This window comes from Triturus cristatus, chromosome 2_2 (genome assembly GCF_964204655.1).
Source record: "Triturus cristatus chromosome 2_2, aTriCri1.1, whole genome shotgun sequence".
In the NCBI taxonomy this organism is placed as follows: Eukaryota; Metazoa; Chordata; class Amphibia; order Caudata; family Salamandridae; genus Triturus; species Triturus cristatus.
The window spans coordinates 1,136,135,155-1,136,154,649 of NC_140582.1; the positions used below are offsets into that span (position 1 = coordinate 1,136,135,155).

General features: G+C 48.6%; 1 protein-coding gene across 3 annotated transcripts in view; it reads right to left on the minus strand.

Moving 5' to 3' along the window:
* Positions 1 to 19,105, minus strand: part of SMOX (spermine oxidase) — a 169,309-nt gene extending 150,204 nt beyond the window's left edge. The window contains exon 1 of one of the 3 annotated variants that reach the window (XM_085642666.1): positions 18,980 to 19,105. The gene's annotated coding sequence lies outside the window, so the exon portion shown is untranslated. Of the gene's footprint in view, positions 1 to 18,620; positions 18,887 to 18,979 lie in introns of those variants that run through there. The other 2 variants (XM_085642665.1, XM_085642667.1) reach the window with 2 other exon arrangements.
* Positions 19,106 to 19,495: the final 390 nt, after the last annotated feature.

Genomic DNA, 19,495 nt, shown 5'->3' on the forward strand with positions numbered 1-19,495 from the left:
ATGTTGCGCAGATAACATTGCTTGGCACACTTTTATACTTTTTATTTTCAATGGTTCAACAGGTTTTTTATGCATTTCAAGGTACACATACCATCACCTACAACCATCTGGCCGGCGAGGAGCTTTTGAGCATGCAAGCACAGCATTTTATGAAAATCAAACCTCCCACACGCTCCCCCGCCCCAAGATAGACTAGGCATAATGTGCTGGAAACAATATGAGGAGGCAGGATGTTTAAGTGCGGCATGCAACAATGCTGTCCCGACATGTTAGAGTTACCCAGCTCTAATATTACTTAGACTTGCGTACATGGACATTATTCATACCACGTCACCGCTACTGTTCACGGTTGTCCAGGTTGATCTTATGGGAAGCCGTGATGTTTCATGGTCTAGACATCTATGGGAGACTCAGGATGAAGGTCTCTGGAAGCTGGACCAATTGGACAGGTCCACGTAGATTCTTTCACGGTCAGTGTGGATTTTTTAACCAGTTTTTATCAATCTGGAATTTTGCCACCAACGGACAAAGTTCTATATGACCAATGCTTAATTTGTGACCATGGTTTCCGGTGCTTAGCACTGGTACTTATTTATCAGGGCCAGGACTACACAGCTCACTAAGTTCACATGGTCTCCACGGTGAAGAGCTGATTTCGCAGGTAAAGCCATGGCTGCCTGGGTTTCAGTGTGGCCGGATTGGGCTGGATTGGCACATAAAATATTTAACATTTGGATGCCGCGGCCGCTCCCCTCATCATGAGGCACATGGACGGTGGCACACACGGCCCAAAACTGCCTGGGTGAGGTCCCTGCCTCAGCCTAAAACAGCCGTCATAATGCTAGTGCGCTACCATTGACTGCTTGAACATGGACTATTAGCCCGGCCCCCTTGGCGCGGAACAGTCAAGCGTTTCCTCTCGAGTCGAACCAATGCCGATTCGTGTGCCCACTTTTCGCCCGCCCCATCGTACGCGCAGCTGCAGCGCTAATCAGTCGACGCAAGCAGCGGGTCGCGCAGCAGCAGGCCTTTCATTAAAAGTTTTAAAACCCAAAAGGCTGTAAGTAATTATTTAATTTTCATAACATGCACTAATAGTGTGAAGTAAGTATGTCTTGTTTAATGGTGGAGGAACGTGCCCGTTGTAGTGCAACCTCTCATTTCTTGCTCTTCTTTTTAAGTGAAGTAGTGTAGGCTCGTTTGCCAGTTCCACTGCAGGTGACCGGCCCTACAATCCTGCCTGCCGGGCTACCCGAGTGACGGTAAAGGATGTTTTCGCGTCGCGTCGCGTCTCAGCAATAACCACCACACAGCCAGGTCAGCTTCTATTCTTTATTGTATCGTTGTGTATCTGCAGCCAGCATGCTGCACGTCCTGCCTCGTCCCTTGCTTCCTGTGGTCTGCCCCTCACCCCTTGACCGGAACTGGTGTCCGGTGACCTCTCCTGCCCTCTGCCCTCCTCGGGGTCCTAGTGCCCCATTTCTCAGGACACTACATCTCCCCCCTTTGTCACAAAGGCATTACGACAGTAGCATTCGTTAGTAATAAAATGGGACAGTCTCTTTTGTAGTCAGTTGCAGGATGTGAACTGTCGACTGATGTGACCCGTGAGATGCTGCCTAGAGCGGCATTTCACATTTCTTCTATTAGTCTCTTCAGTCTCACAATGTCTCTTCTTGGCCTCTCCACCTGTCCTTGGCCCTCCTTTGGCCTTGTTGCTTCTGCGACACCTGCTCCATTGCACTCCCTTGTTGTTGTTATCCCTTCGGTGCCCGTCACGTGCTCTTCCTCTTTTTCTTCTTTCAAGCCTTTGAAGTGTGAGCTGTTCCTTGTTATTCGCCTGCTGTCTGACTCTGCTGTTATCATTGTTCCTTTCACTTGTGTTATCGTCAATGGGTCTTGGGCGAATGCACTGTCCGACTTCTGTTGTTGTCTCTGTCGTACAATGACAGTATCTCCTTCATGGAGGTGTGATTTGATGGCATGTCGTCTTCCATCAGCATATTCCTTTATTCTCTTCTTGGCTGCCTCATCTTTTGCTGCCACGCCTTCGTGCCCCGGCGCGGCCGGTCCTTCTATCTGCGGCAGCCTTGTTCTGCTTGTCCTACCTAGTACTAACTCCGCCGGGCATTTCCCTGTCGATCCATGAGGCGTGTTTCTGTAATCCCTCAGCATTTGGCATAGTGCTTGGCCTAGGGAAATCTGCGACAGTTTCGCCCTCTGAACTGCCTTCTTGATGTTTCCTATAAATCTTTCGACCATGCCGTTTGCTTGCGGCCATAGTGGTGTTACCTTTCTGTGCTGTATTCCGAGGTAAGCCATGAACCTTCGGAATTCCTCTCCTGAGAACGGAGGGCCATTATCCGTTTTCAACGTCTCCGGCGAGCCCCAGGCTGCGAATATGTCGTCTAGAACAGGTAGCGTTGCGGCTGCTGACGTTGAGGAGACTGATCGCACAATCGGGAATCTGGAGTATTCATCCATTATGACCAGTAGGTAAGTTCCCGCGTCTAGAGGTCCAAAGAAATCAGCGGCCATTGTTGTCCATACTGCTCTTGGTAGTTCCGACATTTGCAGTGGTTCTTTTCTTGCAGGCGGACCCGTCGTTTGACAGAGGTGACAGGCCGCGATCGTATCTTCGACTAGACGATCTAACCCCGGGAACCAGACCTTTTCTCTCAGCAGTTTTTTTGTCGCCACAATGCCCCTGTGTGACTCGTGTGCAATGCTGACCACTTGGCGTCGTAGTGAACTTGGAATGACTATCCTGGTGCCCCTCATTACGATTCCGCTGTTTGTCTCCGAGAGCTCCCCACTTATTTTCTGTAGGGCCAGCATCTCCTCCTTTTGTACTCCTCCCTTCCATGTGCAGTTGTTGTTTATATGTCTCCATCTTTGCTGTCTCGTCGTTTCTCTGGCCGCTCGGAGTGTGTCATCTCTTTCCGTTTCTCTCTCTATCTCTGTGAGAGTTACTGGTGCCGGCGTGCTTTGCTTTAGCACGAAGTTTAAGTATTCCTCGGCCATTGAGGCCTTTTTTTCTGCATGTGGCAGCGGATGCCGTGACATGTAGTCGGCTGGATTCTGCTCTTTCCCAGGTTTGTGTATAATTTTGAAGTCGTAGTCCATTAGTCTGATGCCCCAGCGCTCAATGCGAGGCGGCATCTTTGCTGCTGGGTTGCCGTAAATTGTTACTAGTGCTTGGTGGTCTGTGATGATGGTGAATGGCTTTCCGTACACAAACATGTGGTAATGCTCGCATGCCCATACCACCGCCAAGCTTTCTTTCTCCGGCTGGGAGTACGCCTTCTCAATGTCTGTCAAGCTTTTGCTGGCGTATGAGACAATCTTCCTTGGTGACTCCTTTCCCGGCAGGTGTTGTGCTAATATTGCACCCAACCCCACTGGGCTGGCATCAACCGTCAGCTCGGTGCAGAGCCGAGGGTCGAAGTATGCGAGGTGCTCCACCGTCATCACAGCCTTCCTTATCTCTTCGAACGACTCATTGCATTCTTGAGACCAGACAAATTTCTGGCCCTGTTTCGTTAGCTCTCTCAGCGGCGTGCTCACTGTGGCAAAGTCTTGTATGTATCGGGCACAGTAGCTTGCCAGGCCTAGGAATGACCTTATTTCTGCCACATCTGACGGTGGCTTTGTCTTCTTTAGCGTTTCCACTTTGCTGGGATCAGGCCTCATCCCTTTTTCCGAGAATATGTGTCCGAAGAAAATCAGTTCTGTTCTCCCTAGCTCGCACTTCTCTCCATTTAGTGTTAGTCCAGCCTGCTTTAGTTGTTTGCACACTTGCCTTAAGGCGCTGTCATGTTCTCCGTCCGATTTCCCAAACACTAGGATGTCGTCACTGTAATTGAAACTGTTGTGTACTGGTCGTATCACCTGTCTTATTGTCTCCTGAAATATTTCGGCCGCTGACGAGATACCAAAACTGAGCCGTTTGTATCTGAATAGTCCTAGGTGTGTGGAGAATGTTGTTATGTACCTCGACTGTGGGTCCAGCTCTAGTTGGTGATACCCTTTGCATAGATCTAGCTTTGAGAATCGGCATGCCCCTGTCAGCCTGCTGATCATGTCGTTCAGATGAGGTCCTGGATGACGTTCTCTCGATATTGCAGTGTTCGGTATTCTCATGTCCACACAGATCCTTATTTTGGAAGTATTTTTCTTCGGGACTGCCACAATCGGTGATACCCACGGTGTTGGCCCGTCTGCAGGCTCAATTATGTCTTGCTGCAGTAGGTTGTTTATTTCTTCCTCCACTTGCGGTTGTAGGTGAATCGGCACTCTCCTGTGATGCTGTGCCACTGGTCTCACCGCCTCATTTATGTGTAGGGTGACCTGTTTGTCTTTTAGCTTCCCCAGTCCCTGCAGTATTTCTTGATATTCTTGCAGTATGTTTTCTTTTTCTGTCATGTGGTACGTCATCGCCAACAGCCCCATGACTTGTGCCGTCACGTTACTCAGCAGGCAGGGCGCTGGGATGTCCCCTTTCAGCACATGTATTTCTTCCTGTAGCGTCACGTCCTGATATGTTAGCGTCTCAGTGAACTTGCCCATGTTTTCTACTGGTGTCTTTGATCCCCACGTGAACACATCTACTGTTGATGGCGATAGCGTTGGCCTTGTTCTCATTTTCACGTACTCGGACATGCACATTATGTTGCATGTGGCACCACTGTCTAGCACAAATTTTGTTCTGTGGCGCCCGACGTCGATGTCTACTGTGGCCGTCTTTTTTATTTGCTGTTTCTCCACCAGCTGGATGTGTTCCTGCTGTCTTCCTTCTTTGGGTGTGTCGGACATGAGGTATAGCCGTGCTTCTCTCCCAGCCGTCGTCTGTTCATCCGACTCTTCCGACGAGCCTCTCTCTGCTGTCTCCATATGTCTGGCGTGTCTGGTGCCTGTTGTCCCTTGTCTTGCTGTTCGTCCCCTCTCGTTCCTAAATTGCCTGCTCATGCAGGTGCTTGCGAAGTGATTGTCCCTATTGCATTTTCTGCATTTCTGGCCCATTGCTGGGCAGGTGCCAACGTGTGGGAAGTCAAGGCCGCATCTGTAGCAGGTGACCGCTTGTTTCCTGTGATGTTGTTGCTCCCTGTTGTCGTTCCTTTTGAAATGTTCGTCATCCGATGTGCCATCGCTTCTCCCTTTTCTTTTCCAATTTGTATTTGTTTGGCATGTTGCGTGGCCCGTGCTTCTGTGCGGGCCATCGTCAGTATTTTCTCAAGTGTTGTTGGTTCTTTTAGGATGCGTGCTCTGAACTCTACTGACAAACACCCTACGATGAGACGCGTTCGTATTGCTTCTTCGTTGTCGAATTTATCGAATTCGCAGTATGTCACCAACTTCCGCAACCTTGTCGCGAAATCATCCATGCTCTCTTCTAGTTGCTGGCATGCTGTGTGGAACGTGTACCTTTCAAAATCGATGTTGCGTTGGGGGTCGAACTTCTCTGTGAGGCACGCTTTCGCGCCTTTGTAATCTGCCGTTTTTTCACTTGGTAGTGTCATCATTAAGTCTTCTATTTCGTCTCCCGCAAGGTTGACCAGCAGATCTAATTGTTTGCTCTCTGCGACGTCCGTCGCGCGCATGTATCGTTCAAATTGTCGTAGCCATCTCTCCCATCTGATGCCTGCTTGTGGTTCCGATATGTTAAATGGCAGTGGCCTGCGGAACACAGCTTGTGTGCTCCTTGTTTCTTCGTCACCCATATTCTTCCTTTCTTTGTTTTATTTATGTACTTATTTCCTTCTTTCTTCTTCCTTCTTGTTCTTCTGGTGCTTTTTTCTTTCTTTGGCACCTTTTTCTTATCGTTTTCTCCTTATTTGGACCGTTTTTCGTCTATTTTCCTTTTTTGCCTGACTCTAAAATGGCCTCCCGGCCTTCCTGTGCTCCTATTGGCCCAATTCGCCTGACTCCAAGATGGTCGCCGCACTCTCGCGCGATTTCGCGCTGTTCGGGACTTTGCCTGACCCTTCAAAATGGCCGCCGTCTATCTTGGGCGCTGATTGGCTCAATTCGCCTGACTTTAAGATGGCCGCCTCCTCTCGCGAGAGTTCGTTAAAGCTCACGCACGGGAGGGATCTTGATCTTTCCTTCAGTTTCACTAACGCGCTGCTCTTACTTCTGTTAGCAGCGCCGGGGTGGGCTCCCGCAACGATGTTTTCTTCTGCTGGCGCTTCGGACCAGGGTGGGCTCCTGGCTCCGAATTTTGTTCCGCGACCGGGTGGGCTCCGACAGTCACCGCGACGCGTGGATTTCGATCCCGCCTCGTCGCCAGTTTTCGCGTCGCGTCGCGTCTCAGCAATAACCACCACACAGCCAGGTCAGCTTCTATTCTTTATTGTATCGTTGTGTATCTGCAGCCAGCATTCTGCACGTCCTGCCTCGTCCCTTGCTTCCTGTGGTCTGCCCCTCACCCCTTGACCGGAACTGGTGTCCGGTGACCTCTCCTGCCCTCTGCCCTCCTCGGGGTCCTAGTGCCCCATTTCTCAGGACACTACATCTGTGGCCGAGTGTTACTACAGCAACCAGGCTTCCAGCGGCCTGCGCTCGGCCATTGCTTGACCCGCAACGTGTTGCGATCTTTTACTGTATTTTGCAGACATCTGAAAAAGCACCCCGAGTGGTAGGTAGGGCTTTAGAAATATGAAGAGAAAGTGAAACCAACAGGGATAGAGGCGGTGGAGTGTTCTTGAAAAGGGAACGCTGGAGACTGCAGTGTCTGTGACATGAGGATGTAAATTACCAAACGATAAACCCTGTCAGTAATGCAGTTAAAGTTTGAACTTAATCCATTAAAAAATATATTATTACATTGTATTAAACAATTAACACATTTGCTAGACGCTCGTGCAATCTAGTACGTCAAAAACGTGTCTTGGGATCGGCTTCATGAACCCGCCCTCATCACAAGGCGCATTTAATCAATTCTACGCACAACCACGTCCACGTTTTGGTCAGGAAACAGGCTCCAGAATGAACAAACAGCGGCTTTACAGTGTCCGGTGTAGTTACTATGAAAGTGGTTTCCTCAGCAACGGTCACCACTTTAGAAATGTTTCCCAAACTTATCGTGTCTCATTCCCCAGTTCTGAATTTTGGAAAGGTGGGCAGCTGGGTCCATTACGAACAGCTGGCCGAACAAACCTGGGTTCTTTCAGGCTGCCCACCACAGACCCTGCTGGAAGCATGGCCGAGGCGTTCACACAGCTCCATGCGTGGTCCATCTCTAGGGGATTTGTTTGACTGCTTGTAACTTTCGAGAGAGCACTCTCACCTTGCATTTTCTTTTAACATCCCACTGCATTCTGGGATCTGTAGGCTTGGTTTACTTTCATTATGTCCACTGTACTAAAAAGGTATTACACAGTTTACTAAAAAGCACATGACTGGATTTCCATTTCCCCAATGACGTAGCGCCATCAAGTAAATACACAACTGTGTCCCGTTAGATGGATTTATAACACCACCAGTAAAGTAACTTGGTTTCCATGGGGATGCCTTTTCCCTGCAAAAAAAGGCAAATCATCAAGTGATCTGCCATCAACTTTGGCTCCATACAAAACCAGAGTGCACCATGTCATGAGCATCATTGTTTACTTTTAACCAGTATTCCACCAGAGCAAAGAGGAAATCACCATTCTTTACAATAAATGTTATTGGCAAAAATATAAAGATCTTTCCGCCTCCGTTACTGTGTATACGCCCAGGCGCGCAACGCCCATTGGGCTCAAAGGGATTTTTTTTTTTTCCAACAGATGTACTCCATTTCCCTCTTTTTAGACCCTCTTCCTCTTTTGATCGCACCCTTCGATAGCACTCGCTCTCTCTTCATCCATCTCATTGCCGCAATTTCTTTCTCCTCTTCATGTTTGTCTCTCTTTCAGCCTCTGTCTTCTCTCTATCTCTATTCGCAGTCTATGCTCCTACCTCGTTCGCTTCCACCCATTAGGTTTTCCTTTTTTCCATTCCATCCCTTTTTGAATCTTTTTAATTCAGTTTCCCCCTCCATTTGGGTTCCTGTTTAGCTGTACACATCTGTGGATCCCCCAACATTACTTGTGCTTTCAGGTACCCTTTCCGGTGCACGTCATTGAAGATCTTTCAGCAGAACTGGACCTACAGAGTAGGACACCCTTGGCGTACCAAGCAGCAGAGAGTTTTTACGGCATGGGCAAAGTGGGCTCTGGCCCTGGCCTTTCAGGGGGCCTCCTTATAAAGCCAGATCTGTTCTGCAGAGTCTTTCCCCGATTACCTGGACTGATTCTTTAAAAAATTGTTTTAAAGACAGTTTTCCTTTTTGATGTGGGTGATATGTGAGAATCTATAAGACATTTTGCAGAGACATACTGCGTTTAGGTTTCATGCAACATCCATAAAAATGTTTTTTTAGATCAACAGCACCTCTCACATGAGAAATGGGAGGGGGGGTCGCAGAGATTATTTGCAGCAATATTAGTGCGCTGCTGCTGTGTTCAATATTGAAAACACAAGTCACTATCCCTGAATGTTAGATGTAAACATTAAAAATGTGGACAAGTGTGCCTTGATCACATAACGCGCACATGCCTGAAGCCTGCACTACTGGGCACTCATTGTCCACAAAATATGCATTGGCCCCAGATTTGAAGCACTGGGCTAACAGCTGGCCAGATAATATGAACATGCTAAAGGCTTCTAATAATACGCAAATATCAGCTGCCCATAGGATGTGCCTATGCCAGAAGCTTTCACAACTGGACATATATAACAGGCCAACAAAACAGAAGCCTGCACAATTGGACATTTCTGACTCGGGTATGCGCAGTTTGCAGACCTCCATTATATGCGCTGTTACGCCCAAGTCATCTACACTTAAGAGTGTACTTTTCAGATACCATACCACAGCATTACATACTGTGCAAATACAAAGGGTGGGCATTGTTTACTATATGCATATCTGTAACATTGCATTTTACATGAGCTTATGTATATGCACATTTTTAGAGACCTGCTCTATGCATATAATAAGAGGTTTTAGACATTCATATTGGACTGAATGAAGTGCATAATCAGTTACATGCAGTTGATATGCCATAGAGGTGCATAATGTGCATCTAGCAGAGCCCAATATATCCTTCATGTGCTAGATGCCTTCATAGCGGGCTCGTACCCCTGAGCTCTATTAGGTCATATTCTTTGGCAACACTATGTACTTATATCGGTGGGATGCAAATTCCCCAAATTCTCGGAGCAAAAGACTTGAGGAGTGTATGGTGTGGTGCTCTCTTCTATTAATAGACGGGTCCGGCCGGGGCAGATTAGGGTGTTATTTGAAGATCAAGCCTGGGGAGATAGTCATTTCAGCAATACTTTAGAGTCAGGCCTTTCATGGTCATAAAAAGTTCATTATCTTTGGTACCAAAAGTTATGACATCCAGTCTCTTATGCGGGTTTACCTTGATTTGATCAACGCGTTCTGCTGAAATTCAGATTGGGTATTACTTCTGGCCTTCGCAGAGCCAGTTGAGGATGTGGGTGAAGCCAATAGAGTAAATGGGTAGAGTCAGTGGAAAAAGTGAGTGGAGCCGGAGGAAGTGGGTGTGGACTCCTACAAAAATTTGAGCACCTGGACTTCATATTTTACAAATTAAGTATTGCCTATAACTCAGTTGTCACATATGGAGGAACCTGATCCTCCGTAAATCAAATCAGTGTCATAGCTTGATGGAGATAGACTGTAATAAGTTGTCAAATTGTGAGCCACCACCTCCACACGTCATAAGGCATTTGTAATACTTTCCATTTCAACATTTCTAATCCTAGATTGAATTGATTGGGTAGCTTCATTGGGATCTTCTGAATAAAGACAAAAATCTGGGTACAGATATGTGGTCCATCAAAGACAATCAGCCTGGCCCGCCTCTTCACCGAAGTCTCCGATGTTTGTAGGGTGCTACCGATGCCACACTTCAGTAACATGTCAAAATCTTAACGCATGGCTGATCTGGTCAGCTTGCCTTTGAAACTTCAGAGCCCCAGCTGCACCCCCACCACACCCCCTCATAGAAAGGCCCCTGGGCTCCGGCAAAGAAAGCAACAAGATGGCAGGAGCTCCCCACACCCAGCCCCTGGAGGGGGTCTCAAAGGACCATGCTGAGGGTAAATGCAAGTGCAGCACCCAGCTCACTAACAGGGCACCTCAGTGGTTACACGACCCCCTGCAGAGAAACAACAGCAGTAGCCGCTGTGTCTGTAGGTCACGCGGCAAGTTGCTGAGCATGAGCAGTCTCTATGGACAAGTTTTTTCTGATAATCTGGCACACAGCCCTGGTCAGAGTTGAGCACACAAGAGGGTCCACACCAGCACACAACTGAGCCATGTACCTGATCGTGGACCAGGCCCTGGTGTTACATGACCATCGAGGGATTCCTTTCATCAATTCCAGGCATGTCCACCAGCCGGAGGTAAATTATACCTTTCTTCTATGTAACTGGTCAGTCTATCCCAAAATATGGGTAGTCAAGCAGCCTTGTGACAGTAAACTTGGTGAATGGGCAGGCGTTAAAGTACTGCGTTAACAAGAGCACCCCCCCCCCGCCACCTACTTAAGAATGAAAGGTTAAAGATACACCAAATAAGACATGCCACATGAAATGCACAATTACACTTTTTACCCAGATTCAGTTATGTTATAAGTATGTTGATACTTAAAGGTAAACCGCTCAGTGACTACCCTGCAGATGTGGTAGTACAATTGAATACTGCCTCTATGACCATCAATTAAATGTTTTCTATTTAAAACATAGGTAGAAGTTCTTTACCTAGGTTTATGTTCAAATATATGAACTATGTACCTTATATCTGCTCGCATTTGTGGGTCAACAAGCAAAACATCAATGAGTCAAATAATATTCAATATTCTATTTAAACATTTCATCAATGCGAATTTACTTCAAAATAACTTTTTTTGTTTTTCTATTTTGTAACAAGATTGAAATACATTCCTTTCTTGTCATAAATTTACATATTTGTGCATAATTATAAAACGAAAAATATTCTAATTACAGTGCATGAAAAAAATCAATTCATAAATGCCACAACACTTTTAAGGACAATGTAGTGAAACCATAGGGTCCTACTTCACTATAAACATATATTGGGAAAATACACTACTTTTCCTCGATATTAAATCAATACATGGTCCAAACTGGTGAGAAAAGGTCAGAACACCTCAGTTCATTTTATATTAGTTTACACCACAGTTTGTTGGTTAAACTGAACGGTTGGTAGTCTTTTTTGTTATTAACAAATGGCAATACTCTTGGCCTTGTGGAGTGGTTGTGAGGGGTGTGCCGACGCGTTTCGACCTTCGTGTGGGGACCAGGAGGATTCAAAGAAGGTCTTCCTCAGAGTTTGAATTTTTTGTGTAGGACACTCCTATTGTTTGAGGATTGTCTTTTCAAACGATTTTTCAAAGGAGTCCAAAGCACTTCCTTCGATTTTTCACAAGAATCGAATTTCTCTGGCAGTGTTCAATTTTGTCTGTGTATGCACTTGATACCTTAGTCCGTGTTTTTTCTGTATTTCACCACTCGCCTGCTCAATAGACCCCGACTTTTAAGAAGTTTTTTTTACTTCCTATTGGCTCCTCTGCATCCTGTTAATTTACTTCAATTCATTTACTTCAACTGTAGATTCTTCACTTGCTTTTCCTGCGCCTGGCCATTACATTTATACGTGAGTTACCATTACAGCTCTCTCTCCTCTCCACTGCAGATATGGGCAGGTTATAAACAGGCGCACTGGAATTACGAGATTTTGAGGCTGCTGCATTTTCCTCATATTTAAGGATGTGCCACATTATCAATCACCTGCTGCATAATCTGTAGACTTTAACAAAAAAGTTGTTTCTTGGTCAAAAGGATCAAAAGTCACTAAAAACGGCAAGTGGAATGCCCTTGGCAAACTTTGACTGGTCCCCCATCAGCTGCTTTTTGCTGTATTTGGATGTTAAACTGATACTAATGTGAAACCTTTGCCCGCACAGTATTAAAGCGTAAAAATGACAACATAATCAAGCAATACCAACACAAAACATATTTTGCCCTTTTTTGCATAATGTAATCTACCCTGCCGCATAATTCCAGTGGAACTGTTTCTAAATCAGACAAATTAATCTAATTGAGATATATGTGTAGCAAATTCTCAAGCTAACCCAGTCACCTATGCATACAATCCCGTAACACTGTGGAAACAGTTTTCAAAGGAGACTTTTGAACATCCTGCTTAAACTCTGTTTGGTGCCCGGAAAGAGATATGCTCGCACCTGCCTTTAAGAGCATAGAGGGAACGACTTCACCATCTCCTCCTACGGATGAAACCCTATTTCTGAAAGATACAAAACCATCGTGCCTTGAGGCCCACCATGGGGAATACTCTGGCGATGCGAGAATCGCTGCCAGAAAGGACCTCAGCTTGTTTAGTCGTCGATAAGGTGTCGTAACCCGTAGACCGGGCACTCTGCGTGGGTAGAATGGCGAAAGCAGGCAGGATTCACCTTATTCACAGATGAACCGATCACTCACACGGCTTCTGGGCACAATTCCAATCCACAAAGTTATATTTCAGGCACAGGGACGTTTTAAGGATTTTGGGGGCCCTGGGCCAAATATATTTTGGTGGGCCCCTGTTTGAAACAGCTTTGATTTTATGATCCAGTTCCAGCTCTTTCATGCCCTCTTTGGTCACATTCTAAATGTGTGTGCGCGCATCTGATTTTCAGGGATAGTGATGTGTGTTTTCAGTCTTGTAACACAGCAGCAGGTAACTAATATTAATGCAAATATTCTCTGTCACACCCTCCCATTTCTCATATATGAGGTCCTTTATTGATCTAAAAGAAACTTTTTATATGGATGTTGCATGGAACATAAACACATTTTGTCTGTATTAGGCTCTCACACATTAAAAATAAATGTTAGAAAAACTCTATTTCCAACAATCTGTTCAAAAATTATTCAAAGTCAGCAGTGCAAGACTCTACAGAACATAGCTGGCTTTTTCAGGGGTCCCCCTGAAAGGCTGGGGCCCTGGGCCAGAGCCCACTTTGCCCATGCCTTAAAACATCTCTGTTCATGCACTTCTCTTCAGAAGTGCATGTAAAACAAATGGCTTTTTATCAATATATTTGGATCAGGGTGCTGTAAAATTGAACATGTGGCCCAATAGAAAAAAAAAATCATGGGGATTAGATTACACCCACAAACACTACAGAACAGCAGGGGACCCACTGACCACCGTGCTGGCCGGGTGGCATTAGGGGACACTTTGTGCTCACACTTTAGTCACGTAAAGCCATGAGAAGCCCTCCAGGGTCACCCAATACCTTGTACACAAGGACTTGACCACGAAAGCTACAATGCATGTTTTTTGCATATTATATTGCTGCATTCTGTTTAGGGGAAATCTTTTTTTTTGGGTGGAGGATAATCTCGCTGTGAGGGAACGAGAGAACTCGATCTGTGGCACCTCCTTGCATCCTGTGAGTGGTCAAGAGCGCTCTCGTGGCTTCCTACAAGCCACAGGAAAATGATGGTCCAGGCCCACCTAACCAGTGCTTTAAATGGGCCGGTACTGTCCGGTACGGCGTACCGGCACTTTTTTATTTTGAGAGGAAGAGTACCGGCACTTAGAAACAAGCAGATACTCCTACTTCTATTTTTCCATTTAAAGCAGTGCTCGGAACTAGTCACTTGGACTACGAACACACACTTCTGGTACCGGGGACACCCTCTTGTCTAAATTACAGGTGGTACAAAACACCTTGCATTGCGTACCCGGTAAGAAGTGCAGTTTATTTAAACTCCTTGAAACACGTACAGAGCACTGTTTGGGATTGGTCCCATCTACCTCTGCTTGAGACACTCCAGGTTACTGAGGTCTTTGGACAAGGCACTGCTAACCCTGTGGTGTACCCATACGACTAGGGGTGGGCGGAATTTGCGTAATCGCGTTACGCAAATCTCCGCGAAACGGCAAAAAATCTCCGCGAACACGCAGAAATTCCGCGAACACGCGGAATTGCTTGCTCGCGATACTTTTTTCCTGTTCGCGATCACTGTTTGCGTGCTCGGGGTGAAATATCTCGAACACGCATATTGAGAACGCGAACAAGCAAAAAATTTCGCGAAGTCGCGGAACGCAGTTTTTTGGGCAATTTCGCGTTCTGCGCGGAACGCAAAATTACCCAAATTCCGCAAATTCCGCAAGCGGAACGGAATTTACCGCCCAGGCCTACATACGACACGAAACGGCGCACAATCCTTTTCCTACCAAGCCCCTCGCCATTGGAACAGGCTTCCATTTCAAATCGGTTTCTGCCAGAATTTTGGAACCCTTAAGAAACTGCTGAAAACATGGCTATTGTTAGGTTAACTTGTAATGCGCGTAATTCACCCCGGGAGGGGCATCTCAGCTCAAGTCAGCTCAGTTCATAACCAGATTAACAGACTAAACCGAAAACAGCAGTATTTTAAAAAAGTTTTCTAAATATTGACGTATACGAAATGGAAGCTTGTTCCAGCGCAAGGGGGCCATTTTAAGAGGTGTTTGTTGGCATTCTCCAAGACTGTAGCATAAGTGCTGGGAGACGCCTCTGGGAGTGAAATGTTGCGCTCTACAAGTACAGTTCGCATAACAAACACAGAACGTGTGATCGGTTATCATGTGTGGCCACGGCCTCATGGAGGCCAAGTCACTCCATCAACAAGATAGGTCCCTTCCAATTATCGCCTTAAATACGAAGATGGTCTGCGAGTGTGGGGGCATCTCCAGCAAGAACCCACTTCTGGCCGCCCGCTGCAAGCGTACCAGAAATCAAGGCCACGTCTATGGTGCTCAGGCCCCTGGCCGGACATCTTCTAACCTTAGTTACGGACATGCATTCTCGGAAAATCATTTGAGGGCGTTTCCAAAGGGTGTGGGCTTTCAATGAGTCGTTTTGACTGAACGCCCGATCATATGGCTGCTTTGCATTCACGTTATGGTGAATGCAATCTCTGGTTCCACCTGTCAAGTCCTACTCAGAGCTTAAAGTGGGATGGGTCCGTCCAGGTCTCAGACCCAGTAGTAATTTAAAACGGGCATTCAAAGGGGTCCCTACCGGGTCCTATATTCGTGTCCTAGACTTTATAAGAAAATACACGGATCAGATTGTGAACATCGCATGACAAACATGTTACGGTAATTCCTGCCGGCGATTTAGTTCACATTTATATTTCACCCTGCTTTACTTAATCTTGCACTCCATAAAAGCGTTAGACCCGCTACCTCGAGGAGAACAGCATTCTGGACCTGTCCCAGTCCGGGTTCCGCAGCAAACAGCACCGAAACTGCCCTCATCGCCGCTACCGATGACATCAGGACCCTGCTAGACAACAGATATACAGCGGCCTTTATCCTCCTGGACCTATCAGCTGCCTTCGACACGGTCTGCCACCGCACACTATAATCACGCCTCCACGACGCTGGGATCCAAGAGAAGGCCCTGGACTGGACCACATCCTTTCTCTTCGGCAGAACGCAGAGCGTCCGCCTACCCCCCTTCCGCTCCGATGCCACCGAGATAATCTGCGGCGTACCCCAGGGCTCATCCCAACGCTGTTCAACATCTACATGGCACCCCTCGCCCACGTCGCCCGACAGCACGACCTCAATGTTATCTCCTACGCCGATGCACCTAGCTAATCCTCTCCCTCACCAAAGACCCCCACACCGCCAAAACCAACCTCCACGAAGGAATGAAGGCAGTCGCTGAATGGATAAGGGACAGCCGTCTGAAGCTGAACTCTGACAAGACGGAGGTCCTCATCCTCTGATCCACCCCTTCGGCCTGGGACGACTCCTGGTGGCCGACCGCACTTAGAATAGCCCCAACACCCAACAACCACGCACACAACCTAGGGGTCATCCTCGACTCCCTCTCCATGGCGAAACAGATCAACGCCATCTCCTCCTCCTGCTTCAACACCCTCCGCAAGCTCCGCAGGATCTACAAGTGGATCCCCACTGATACGAGAAGAACGGTCACCCAGGCCCTCGTCAGCAGCAGGTTGGACTACGGAAACGCACTACGCAGGAGCTTCGGCCAAACCCCTGAGACGGCTGCAACGCATCCAGAACGCCTCTGCACGTCTGATCCTCGACATCCCCCGCCGCAGCCACATCACACCCCACCTGAGAGACCTGTACTGGCTCCCCGTCAACCAGAGGATAACCTTCAAGCTCCTCACCCACATACACAAGGCACTCCACAATACCAGGCCAGCGTACCTCAGACGACTTAGCTTCTACACCCCCACCTGCCAGCTCCGCTCGCCCTAGTACCCCGCATCCAAAGAGCGACTTCCGGCAGAAGATCTTTCTCCCACCTCGCCGCCAAGACCTGGAACACCCTCCTTACCCACCTACGGCTGACCCAAGACCTACTGACTTTCAAAAGACTACTCAAGACCTGGCTCTTCGAGCAGTAGCAGCACCCCGCACCCCTTGAGACCCTCACAAGTAGTGCGCTTTAAAAATGATAGGATTGATTGATTATTTCCAGTGTTGTGTTTATAAAAAAAAAAAACCTGATGCATATTGAGCTTGTATAGTGCCTTCTTTGAACAGAGTCTCTTCGAGGTGTTTATAACACACCACGAAGTTCTCTCACTGTGCCCTCAGTAGGTCATAAAGGTGTTCAGAATACATGGTCATCCAATTATTGGCCTCTCTGCAGAGAAGCATTAGCAAAGTCACTAGTCCTGGGAGGTGCCCAAAGGATGTGGTGTAACGGTCAGAGCTGCTTTGTAACTGGGCAACCAGGTTCCAGTCTTTGGCGTCGGCTAACAGCCTGTGATTTTGGGCAAATAATATAATCTCTTGAGCATAACAAAACAAAAACAATGAATGTATCCTTGTGTATCATAACTGGTGCTCGTGTAAAGCGCTCTAATACCTTCGAGTCTAGTACGCGCTATATAAAACTGCAAACAAATAATAATACAATTGCCCTTCCGTGAGGATGGCTGAATGAAAATATTCCTGCCCACGGTCATCTCACGCAAAGGCCTGCCACGGGTGGGTTCCAGGCCAGTGTTCTAGACTTACCAAACGTCAAACTAGGATCAGATTGACAAGTGTAAATTATTAATCACAGCCGAGAGCGCACTCACGCACGCTGGCTCGACGCCTGTGTACAGCGCCGCTACACCTGATGCGGAACCGACGACAGCCAACCAAACCTGATAGATGATTGGACCTAGCGTTGTAGCCTCGATCACAGCACTAGAGCTATTCTTCGAGTGCTGCGTGCAACACGCACGTCGTGACACTGGCCAGCCAGCGTGCTCACACTCACACGACAACACTACTGCACCAAAACACGAGCACGCCTGCGCCCCTCGGAGCTGGCACAATGGGATTGCAGCGTGCAGCTCGCTGAGCAGCTTGGCAGACTAAGCGCCTTAGCGGCGGTGTGGAACTGTAGACAGGAGCAGGGACAGGGCAGGGCGGCTTTGTGTCTGAATTGCTGATCCAACAGCACGTGGGGGTTGGTGGGGGTAACATTACACACGGGGGAGAGGGCAGAAGACGGTGAACTGTGAGAGGAACCCCACAACTGGTCCACGCCTGCTGCGGCAGAGGGGCTCAGGGCACCCCCTTGGCAGCGGTGGTCTGACTCATGTGGCCTTGTGCCCCCCACCTCCGACCGTCCGGATAAAGACGTCAGCTGAGCGGCTTGTTTACCTTTTCTCCTCACAGTAGCAGCCCGTGTGTGGTGCCAGGGAGGTGGGAGATAAACACGGCTCCTTCCTCTGGGCGCTGTAGCGGCTGCGCGGGGAGGGGGGGCGGGGGTAGGAACAGGTTGTACAGAAGTGGGTCTGCGGCAGGGGGGGGGGGGCGGGAGGAGTCATGGTAAGAAGCTAGGTCAAGGCCAGAGACCTACATATATGCCTGTGTGATGCAGAGTGGTGTGTGAACAAGGTGGAAATTGGAAAAGTGTGCAGGGGACGTGCTGGCACACGACCGTAGAGAGGTGTAAAACTCACCACAGCAGGCTCTGGGGAGGAGTACCATCGGCAAGTAGAGCGGTGCAAACCACAAGAGCCCTGCAAGTCTAGACGGGTTTATTAACCGAGTCTGGTTGTGAGTGGGCAGGCACACGGGTCACTGGCGGCCGTGTAAACATAAACAATACTACGTAAAGCGAAGTCATGTGTAAGATGAGTAGGCGGAATGTCAGAGAAGGTGTAAAAGGCACAAGCGGCACAATGACTATTCCACAGTGTAAGGGTGTAGCGCTGCACAAAGGTGCGGGTAGAGTTACAGCTCTAGGAAGACGGCCCCGGGTATTGCGTTGTATGAGCGCGGTGCTTCTGGGCGCTGTAAGAGTCAGGGAAGCCGGTACAACGCTGTATAAGGTGGGAGTTTGGGTGCATCCCTACAAGACAGGAGGGGAGCTCGCACAACACTGTAAGAAACACGGGAGCAGGTACAACACTTGAATGGACAGGAGAGCGGGCATAGCGCTGTAAGGGGATGGGGTGCGAGCACAGCGCTATAGGAGGCCGCGCTCTCGCAGTACCTTTCTCCAATCTTGAGCTCGGTGTGGACGGTGCTGCCTCCCCCTGCCCTGCCGCTGGTTTTGGCCGCGGTGTCGATGCGCAGCCGCCTGCCTGCTCCCTGCCTGCCGGTGCTGCTCCTGCTCCTGCCTGCTCAGCCCCACAGCCGCCGCTGCCGCGTTGTAAGCCGCAGCCGGTCTGGAGCTGTCGGGTATTGGCTGCGCTCTCCTCCCCCTCCCTCTCGGGCCCTCCCCTCTTACTCCAATGCCTCCCACCCTTTCCGAATCCCTCCTCTAGCCCCTGATCTCAACGCCTTGCCCCTTCCCTGTCTGACTCCTCCCCTTTCCTTAAAGCCCTCTTCCCCCTTCTTCAATAACTTTACCCTCCGCTCTGTCCGTGTGTCCGTCCTCCTTCCTGCGGTCTTGACTTTCTCTCCCCCCCCTCACTTCTGCAAGTTTCCTCTTCCTTCGCTAACTCTTCCGCTTTCTTTCCTTTCCCCTCTTCTGCCCCCTTCCTTTCTTCCCACCCACCCACCCACTTCCCGGGTCCCTCCCCACTTCCCCTAAAGGCAGCAGGCCGTGGAGGCGCAGCTGAAAGAGGGAGGGCCGGGCCGGGCGGACCGAGGGCGGTCACGGCCTCTGTGACGCGCCCCTGCGCGGCTCCTCCCAGCGGCGGGCCGGGGTGGGTGGGCTCGCAAGTGCCACTGTGGCATTTGTGTGTTCCTGTGCCACCTCACGCCTGCCAGCATCAGCAAGTTCAGTCCAGGGCCAGCCAGTTGCACGTAGACGTGTGAACTAAAGCAACTGATGCCCCCAGCCTAAACCAGACTCCACAGATAGAGTTTAAGCTTCATTAGCAGTTTTATATAACGCTAATAAGGAACAATATTTTACAAACA